The sequence below is a fragment of the Pinus tabuliformis genome, chromosome 1_1, assembly GCF_031772625.1.
Source record: "Pinus tabuliformis cultivar Carrire ecotype Pingquan chromosome 1_1, CPIR1, whole genome shotgun sequence".
Classification (NCBI taxonomy): Eukaryota; Viridiplantae; Streptophyta; class Pinopsida; order Pinales; family Pinaceae; genus Pinus; species Pinus tabuliformis.
The window spans coordinates 96,416,733-96,425,643 of record NC_142297.1 but is presented as its reverse complement, the minus strand read 5'-3'; positions in this window follow the sequence as shown (position 1 = coordinate 96,425,643).

The window sequence follows — 8,911 nt, the reverse complement described above, 5'->3', positions numbered from 1 at the left end:
GTACTGACGAGTATGGTTGGGAAAATTTGGAAAATAGGGTACTCCATTTGTTAATGACAGTGAGTCGCTCTTGAACACGACACTCTTCCACTTCATATCCATGGTCATTGGGTTGGAAAATATTCTTGTCTTTTGGTTCATCGTATCTTCAGAGAACCTCCATTTCAATTTTGGGCCATGCTTGAAACTCCATTTAGTTTCGCCATTGTGTTCAAGAAAATTCGTTCAATTGATATTCACTACAATACTCTTAAGCCTTCATTCCATGTTTTCCATTCCTGATCTAGTTCCGTATTAACATCACTTTGTCTCAATCATCAAACATGTTTCATGTCATTGATGGGGGATACATCAAGGCCCTCCTGTGATGGGTCATTTCTTCTTGATATTAGCACATCATCCAGGAAGTTGACTTAGAAACACCCCTTGATACCTTGGTGCTTGCATACATCAATGGAAATTTTCCTCACTATCGGCGACAGATTTACATCATTGGCCTTCGACCAAAATATTATGTGTGGTGTTCAACATCAAAAAATTTATTCACACCATATGATTGTCCTTGAGTATCTTGAGAGACATGAACATCATTGGTGGTTTCTCTTACATCTATTAAAGACTTACATCATTGGCCAGTAATCATATGGTGTCTACCATGTTTGATGTTAGCTCATTGATTCACATGGTTATACTCATATGTTGGTTAGTTGTGTGAATGAGATAGAAGACCCCAATCTAATTTTCACCATCTGGGCTATTATTTCAGGATTATATAGAGATTGTTATGTATGATTCCTATGATCATACTAACAGTCATTAAGTCATGGGTCCACCATAAGTCATTAGTTGACATGTATTTTGATCATTGTACATGTTATGTTAGCTTGTGTGGTGAGTATGGGTATGTCTCCCTCAGAAAAAGGATGTCATGAAGTAAAAGTATTGTAATAGAAGATGATCTCACTTGTTGTTCTTGATCCCGACTTTTCACAAGGTAAAGCACTTCAGCCATCAAGCCATCATCTCTAACTTTTCACTTTAGCGGGCACTCCATTATAGGTTATTTTGTCTCATTTGATCAATCAAACTCCTAATGGGATCATTCACATCATATTCCCCCTTTACATCATCATTGCGCAAAGCCCTATGCATCACTCTCTCATTCCCCAGAGTTTCTTCCTTGAACTGCATCATCTGAGCAAGTTTTAGGACCAACACACCCTAGCCTCTTGATAGACAGTGTTCACATACAGGTTGCTCCATTATGTCCTGTGTTGATAACGTACACATTTCTCCCCTTTGCACCTGTGTTGGTTCTAGAAATTTAGGAAAGAGAGAGAGAATTCTGAAGCCTCCATTTCCATAAGCTTCCAGGATCTATTGTAACCGTTTAACTCAGATTAAAATTTTAAATCATATTCTATCTTACCTTGGAGTTTCCATTCCTTATCCTTATATCTCATATTCCCATCAAGGGTGGATCTCAATCCCAATATTGGTACAAGGATAAGAACTCCCAACTTACCTCACTCCTCTATATATTTATATCCTTCCATATGCAAGGGGTTGACTTTTGGAGAGTGATTCTACCCTTATGATGTTGTTTTGAGAGTTATCCTTTCATGCATTTAAGCTAATTGGCGATATACTTTGTGAAAAAGGAATGGCAATTCAACAACTTGGAGGATCTCTTCTACAAGATCGACACCTATTTATGGTTGTAACTCAATCCATTTATATCAATACAAAGAGTTCTTTTTTTGTCCTATATGTGATGTCATGATTTCATATATTTCAATGCCATGTTTATATGTTGAATGAAGTAGATAGATGTTGCTACATAGATATCATAGTTTCTTGGCTTGTGTTGTCTGGTTTTGTAATTTCTAATTTTTCCAGCTGGAGCTAAGATTGGAGCATTCAATCCAAAGAAGGAGTGAAACATACAACAAATTCCAAGTATGTTTCTTCCCCTCATCTACTTACTTTAAGTAAAACATTGGGTCCTTTATCATTCTGTTGTTCTAGGTTAGCCACCAAACCTAGGGGAGATATTTCTGTCCGCAATCATAAATCCTGCATAAAAAATGTGTTTGTCATTATGTGACTTTAATGCATGTTTCATCATTGGTATATCTATGGTTATTTTTTGGTTATAAGCATGTTTATGATAATCTTGATGTATGGATCTCATCATGTTTTGGTTAGAAGATGAAATATTAATGAATGAATGACTTAATAGATAACAATGCAACTATTGGAGTAAACTTTAGTCCTCCTCGATGATTCTCAAATAAGTATGAGATCCTTATGTTAAGATATGTTGATAAGACCTGTAGATTACATCTTTATGATATGCTTGACAAAAAAAAATTCATGGCTATTAAGGTTCAGGTTAATTATTTGTTCAATTATTTTCATTAATATCCTTATTTCATTTCGATCTATCATTTTGTGATTTTTTCAGAAGCGGAGGCCTAAGTTCTAGAACTAAAACAGTGGCACAAAATTCAAGGTCAATCGCATAAACATTCCTAGAAAAGGCCATAGTCACATGGATTCCTTGTTGTGTGAGTGACTGGAGGGCCTTAGTCGTATGGATGGCTTGTCATGGGAGCTAATGAGGGTCTAGATCAGCAAAACAACAAGTTTTCTCAGGGGTTGGGAACCTGACAGGGTTGGTTGTCTCTTGAAGGTTTTGTAGCCCCTTAGGAAGGTCAGAATGTTTTTTTATTGTGGGTTCCACTTCCTTAACTTGGGGAGTTGAATAATATCATAGTAACTCTTCATCACATGTTTACCCCGGTTAGCTAGTTAGCTTAGATAAATGTGGAAGGAGGGTGTTACACTAATGCACCAACCAAATTATCAAGAAAAAGTAGAAAGGAGAAAAGAATGGGGCAAATCATAAGTGAGGATGTCAATGCAATCATAGGGAAATTTTGGGATAGGCGTAACCAGGACATTGGAAAACTATCGATAGTTGCATAATGCATTGGAATCCCTTGCCAAATCCCTTAAAATAAGATCAATTGAGGCACCAAGAATAGAAATACTGGAGCAAGAAATATGACAAGAAATTCAATAGATAGTGGATGCAAGGAGATAGGCAATGGCTTCGAAAAATATAGACCCCACAAAAGAATCCATTGCAAAGCATGTGGTAGAATGGCTAATCTACATACAATGCTCGCCGCACTTTTCAATTGGTTACAAAAAGATATGAGGAACTTTGTGTTGAATGATATGGAATGTGAGATCAAATTCAACAAGATCATCACCAACAAATTCAAATCCATTGTAGCCAAATACAAAGATTAGCATTATTACTTAATGCAAAAGCTGCATGTTGAAGCTTCTCTTTAGCCCTTATGCAATTGGTAACATGATAAGGGTCTTGTTTTCATTATTTTGATTTTCATGTAATTTGTAAATAAATTTATATTAGAATTAGAAAGGAAATATAATTAGAAAATAAAAATTCTTGTAGAAGAAGAAGAGTCATGAGGGAAGTTAAAAATTCATTGGAGGTGAAAAGTCACCCCTAAATACACCCTTGTATCTAGTTAGAAGGGACTTTAAGTTTTGTGCTCCTTTGAGCACCTTAGAATAGGAAAACTTGTACATCCATTTCGAAGGTCAAGTAACATTTTATCATTTCCACTATTGGATGTCATGGATACTTTATGTAATGGTGCATTGGATACTCTAGCATAATTTTGAGAAGTTATTTCAGCCAAGGAAAGAAATTCACTCACATGTTGTTAAGCATCGTAAGGTTACTCTTATGGTGGTTAACTGGTATGTTATTTCTATTTATGTGTTGAAAATTGATGAATTGTTTGGTTAATTTGAAACTTGCATGTTATTTGATATTTTTTGACGATTCAAGCTTTCACTGTAATTGTTATTGATCGATAACTAATTTACAATTGGTAACAAATTCATTTCTTCTTCCATGTATCTTAATTAAAGTTTGCTAACAAACTTTATTTAAGATTAGTGTTCATTTACTTAGCTATTATTATATTTTGTTTATCTTTTTCATATAATGTATCATAAAAATGCTATAACTTGTTTTCTATTAGAAGTTTGATTTAGATTCCTTCCTTTCGGTCGCTCATCCAAAACCAACTTGCATACAAACATGGTGGAAGTTTATCTCACCTATTGGATGGGACTCCTATCTAAAATGGTATAAGGTATAATTGGGACTTTGCACTAGGGAGAATCCCCTACTGTTTTTAATCCAATTTTTCTCTGTCAATATTTTTGAAGCTAGAAGGAGGGACACCATTGTATGGCTAGTAGGTTCTCTCATTCTCATCATCTTGAAATATTTAAGCAAGGAAACAACCAACCTAATTCCCCTTAACCAAACCCTTAGTTGTTTGAAAACCCTAATTTTGAAGATTACCCCCTTCCCAAAATTCTTGAGTAGTTGTGTGAGGTAACTCAAGAGAAGTTAAGAGCTCTTAAACTATTCACTCGAGATTATGTGAAGAAGCCTGGTGTAATTCCTCTAGCTAGTATTTTACCTCATAAATATGTGAGTAGGAGAAAAACAATTGATCACGGTGTATTAGTTGACTATGTAGAATATTTGGTTGACACTTCATTGATTGATTTGGTCAAATCAATGGAAATATCCCACTTGATTTGATATTTTGACAAATAAGATGAAGGGCCACCAATTGCTGAAAAATTAGAAGGTGAAGATATTGAAGTTGAGAATGAACATACCAACACTAAAAGTGAAGGAGAAGAGTTAAACAACAATATGATTGATAAACAATTAGCATGGATGACAAAAGGGGCATTAAAAATTCAAAGTCCCCTACATAACATGCCCCGCCATTTGGAGAATTTTATTCCAAAATTTAACCCAGAGAAAGCTACATATACAGAGGATCATATCCAATATTTCTACTTGGATTGAAGGATATTGAATGTTCAATACAAGGATGTGGCATGTAGACTCTTCCCTTAAACATTTGAGAGTAAAGCCTCAACTTGGTACTTTGATATCCCACCTAATTATGTCATGAAATGGGAGCAATTTAAGGAGGCTTTCTTAGATAAATTTGTTCAATATAAAACACCTACTACGTTGTTAAAAGAATTAAGCATTCTAAATATGGGTAAAAAAGAGAAAATGAAACACTTCAACAAATGGTTTACTATCATTTTGAATCAATTCCATGTTGATGTGACCCCTCATGATTCAATAGTAGTTGATTATTATATGTCATCCCTTCCCTCCAATATAGAAATGTTTTTGAAAAGGGCTAGGAAATCTAGATTGTCAGAAAAAATCACTAAATCCATGGTGTTAGAGAAAGATACGATTGATATCGCTGTACACAACACTCAAGATAATTCTAATTCCAGTGGAAAAAAAGCCTAGGCAACCCAAAGTAAACCTGCAAAGAATGAGTCAATTTATTTGGAGAGTATGGAAAAAAATTACTAATTTGAAGAAGAGTGTTGGGAAAGCTCTTCAAGTAAATGGTCTCACAAGCCATTCTTTAGATGAAACAATAATCCCCTAGCCAATTCGAAACAAAGTTCCAATGTAAATTTGAATTATTGGAATTGTTATTGTTATTGTTGTGCCCTTACATTATTATTTGCAAATTGTACCTTCTTAGACTCCTATATATACCAAGGAGGTCTTATCTTCTGCGTCATCCAATAATTGTTCATTTATGTAGTGTAAAGGAGTTTTCCCCTTTGATGTGGATAGTTTTTAAGTCATTGATATATCTTTTCTTTTGCTTTGTGAGCTGGTTGCATAACATTTGGTATCAGAGCTTTGGATTCTAGGGTTTTGCCACAACAAATAGACCATATTGGAATTTTCACTATAATTTTTTTTATACAAAGTATTAGATTCTGAATTTGAAATCACGTGGAGCCAAAATCATTATGAACTTCCCATAAAAATTTCAGATCTTGGTTCACTATATTTTCTGAGATATGGTTCGAGAAAATTAGGGTTTTTGCATGCTCCAGATTTCAGTCTCAAACATGAGAACTTGGGAAAACCATCATAGATTCCTCTATGAGAATTATATTTGAATTTTGTAAAACGTGACTAAAATTGCACAGGATTTTGTGTATAATTTTCTAGGGCCTAAGATTGAAACAATGACATGTGGAATACCTTACAAGTTCACTCTACTGAATAGTCTATAATCAATTTAACATGGGAGATTGGGGATAACATTATCTTGAAGATTCCAAATTTGGTCTGACTTGTGGCATTGTAAAGAAGACTCATAGTGGTCCCATAGGAAGTAATTTCAGTCCTTATAGATCTGAAATTATAGACGTACAATAGTTTCAATACCGATATCCTAAAAAGTATGAAAAAGGTGTGTATTTTTTTAAATTTTACATAACTTCTGTTTGAAAAATATATATTTGAAGTGATTCAAAGAGAATAGTGAAGCATATATATCATTGTTTGATTCCAAAATTCCTCAAAACAAAAAAATAGACACACCTAGTAAGAAACCAAAAATCTCTTCTATGGCGCATGAAGAAGAGGAAGAAATATAGCATGCTATATCAAAATTAGGAGACCAAGTGCAACAAATTTCTCTCTTGAAAAAAGAAAAAAAAATGAATTCGAAGCCATGATGAATGTTAAAATAGATGGTATATAAAGGGACATGGGAGTTTTGAATAATGGTTTAAAATCAGACATGGAAGCAATGATGAATGTCAAGATAGAAGGGTTAAAGGAAGGTTTGGAAAAGTTGCTAGAAGAATGGCTTCCCATTAGTGACAAGGTAATCCATGAAAATCATGATGAGGAAAAAATGGAAATGAATTATGATTTTAGAGACTACAATGTTGAGTTTAAGAACCACCACTTTCCAAATATCGATATGAGGAAGTTTTATGGAAAGAAACCGATAACAAGGATACTACATATGGAGCAATATTTTCATCTCCATGATGTGAAACATATACAAAAGTTACGAATTGCATCTTTATATTTATAACCCAATCAGTTTGTATGGTATCAATGGTTTTGTTCTCATAAACCACTTGTCACTTGTTCAAATTTTATAGAGGAAATGATAGCACATTATGAATATATAAAGAACAACACCTTCTTTAGCCAATTGATAGATATCAAACAAAAGGGTTCAATGGCTAAGCACATTGAGGACTTCTAAAAATTGAATATCAAGGTAACTAATATTCCAAAGGAGCATAATATTGATGTCTTCATGGGGACTTTAAAGCATAACATCCAACATGAGTTTCGCCTTTGGGAGCCTGATTTATTGTAGAAGGAATTCAGGGTGGAAAGAAATGTTCAAAGTAAAACTATGGAAACAAGGAAGTCTACCACTCACAACTATAAAGATGGAAGTGTTGTTTCTCCTAGCCTTCACAACCTACAAGGTTGACACCACAAAAATTGGAGGAAAAAAGAGAAAAAGGGCTTTGTTACATTTGTGATAGGAAGTACACTAAATGTCATAATTGTGCTAAGAAGAAATTATTCTACATAGATTTTGAAGAGGAGGAAGAAAAGGAGCAAGAAACATCAAAGGAGGAGGATATACACCATAAAACAACCCTATAGAAAGAAGAAATGAATATGAATATTAAACACACATGGAGAAGATAGTAGATAGGATAGATAATTATGAGTTACTTTTATTTACAATTGATACACATTTATAATAGATTCTAATGACCCTTGGTTTCCATATACCAAGTGGTCTCTTGGAATCCCATTAAATATTTACATTCCACACTAACCCTTAGTAGATTAGGTGTCCAAAATTCCCCCCCTTAATTCGAAGGGGTATATATGAGTCCAAGAAGAGAGATCTAATACAAAATACAATAATGGACGACCACCATAAGTTGAATGTGCTCTCTGAAATGATGGAATAAGGTGGTAGAACTCAAGGTCTCAACCGACGTTGGTTTAAGGATGACCACCAACACTGGAATGCTTAGAGCAATTCCCAAAACTCTTCCAAATATGGAAAGAAGTTGAGGTCTTCTACGAGAGGAAGTGCTCCTAATGCTTTGAATAGGGATACCTTCAACCTAGAAAAAGGGAGGTCTACAAGCTGTGGTGGTTTAAGGATGACCAAAAACTATGGAATTATTAATGTGATTCCTAGAACTCTTCCATAACTGGAAAGAAGTTGAAGTCTTTGGCTAGAGGAAGTATCCCTAACTATTTGAAGAGGGAGAAGCTCAACCTGAAAATGGAGGTCTCAACCCCGCATAGTTGGTTTAAGGATGACCACCAACCAAAGTCATGCTAAGGGGCATCTCTATCTCTGGCTACAAATTTGAATCTGGTATGACAGGTTGTGTTTCAGGCTCACTTGAAATTTTGTGTCTCTGGCTACAACTCTGAATTAGGAAGTAGGTTCAAGTTATGGCTCAGGCTCACTTGATGTAGCTTTGAAGGTTGTAGATGAACATCACTTACTCCCTAGTCAGATACAAGGTGAGAAGATGGAGAAAAATCAACTACAAGATTTTTCAATACTCTAAAACAAATTCTATCATGTGACTGAAATATATTCTTGGTTGTTGAAGGCCATTGCCAAGAAGCAATCCATCCAAGGTGAATCTTTGTTCTTGCAGGAGGCTTTTTTTTGAAGCATCTATTTGAAGAAAGAGTGGTTTTATGACAATGATTACATGGATCAAGATAAAAGAAATGATCGTTCATATGGCCAACTATGTCACAATGTTGGCATTTAACATTTTATTGTGGTTGTTGTGGAAGAAGTACAAGATTTAGAATAGCTGAACATGAACTATTATAAAAAAATCCAACACTCTAAAACTAGATGGGTTTTGATTAATCTGGAATATGAAAGGACACATCCTTGTCATATCCAAGACCAGTTTTGTGCTT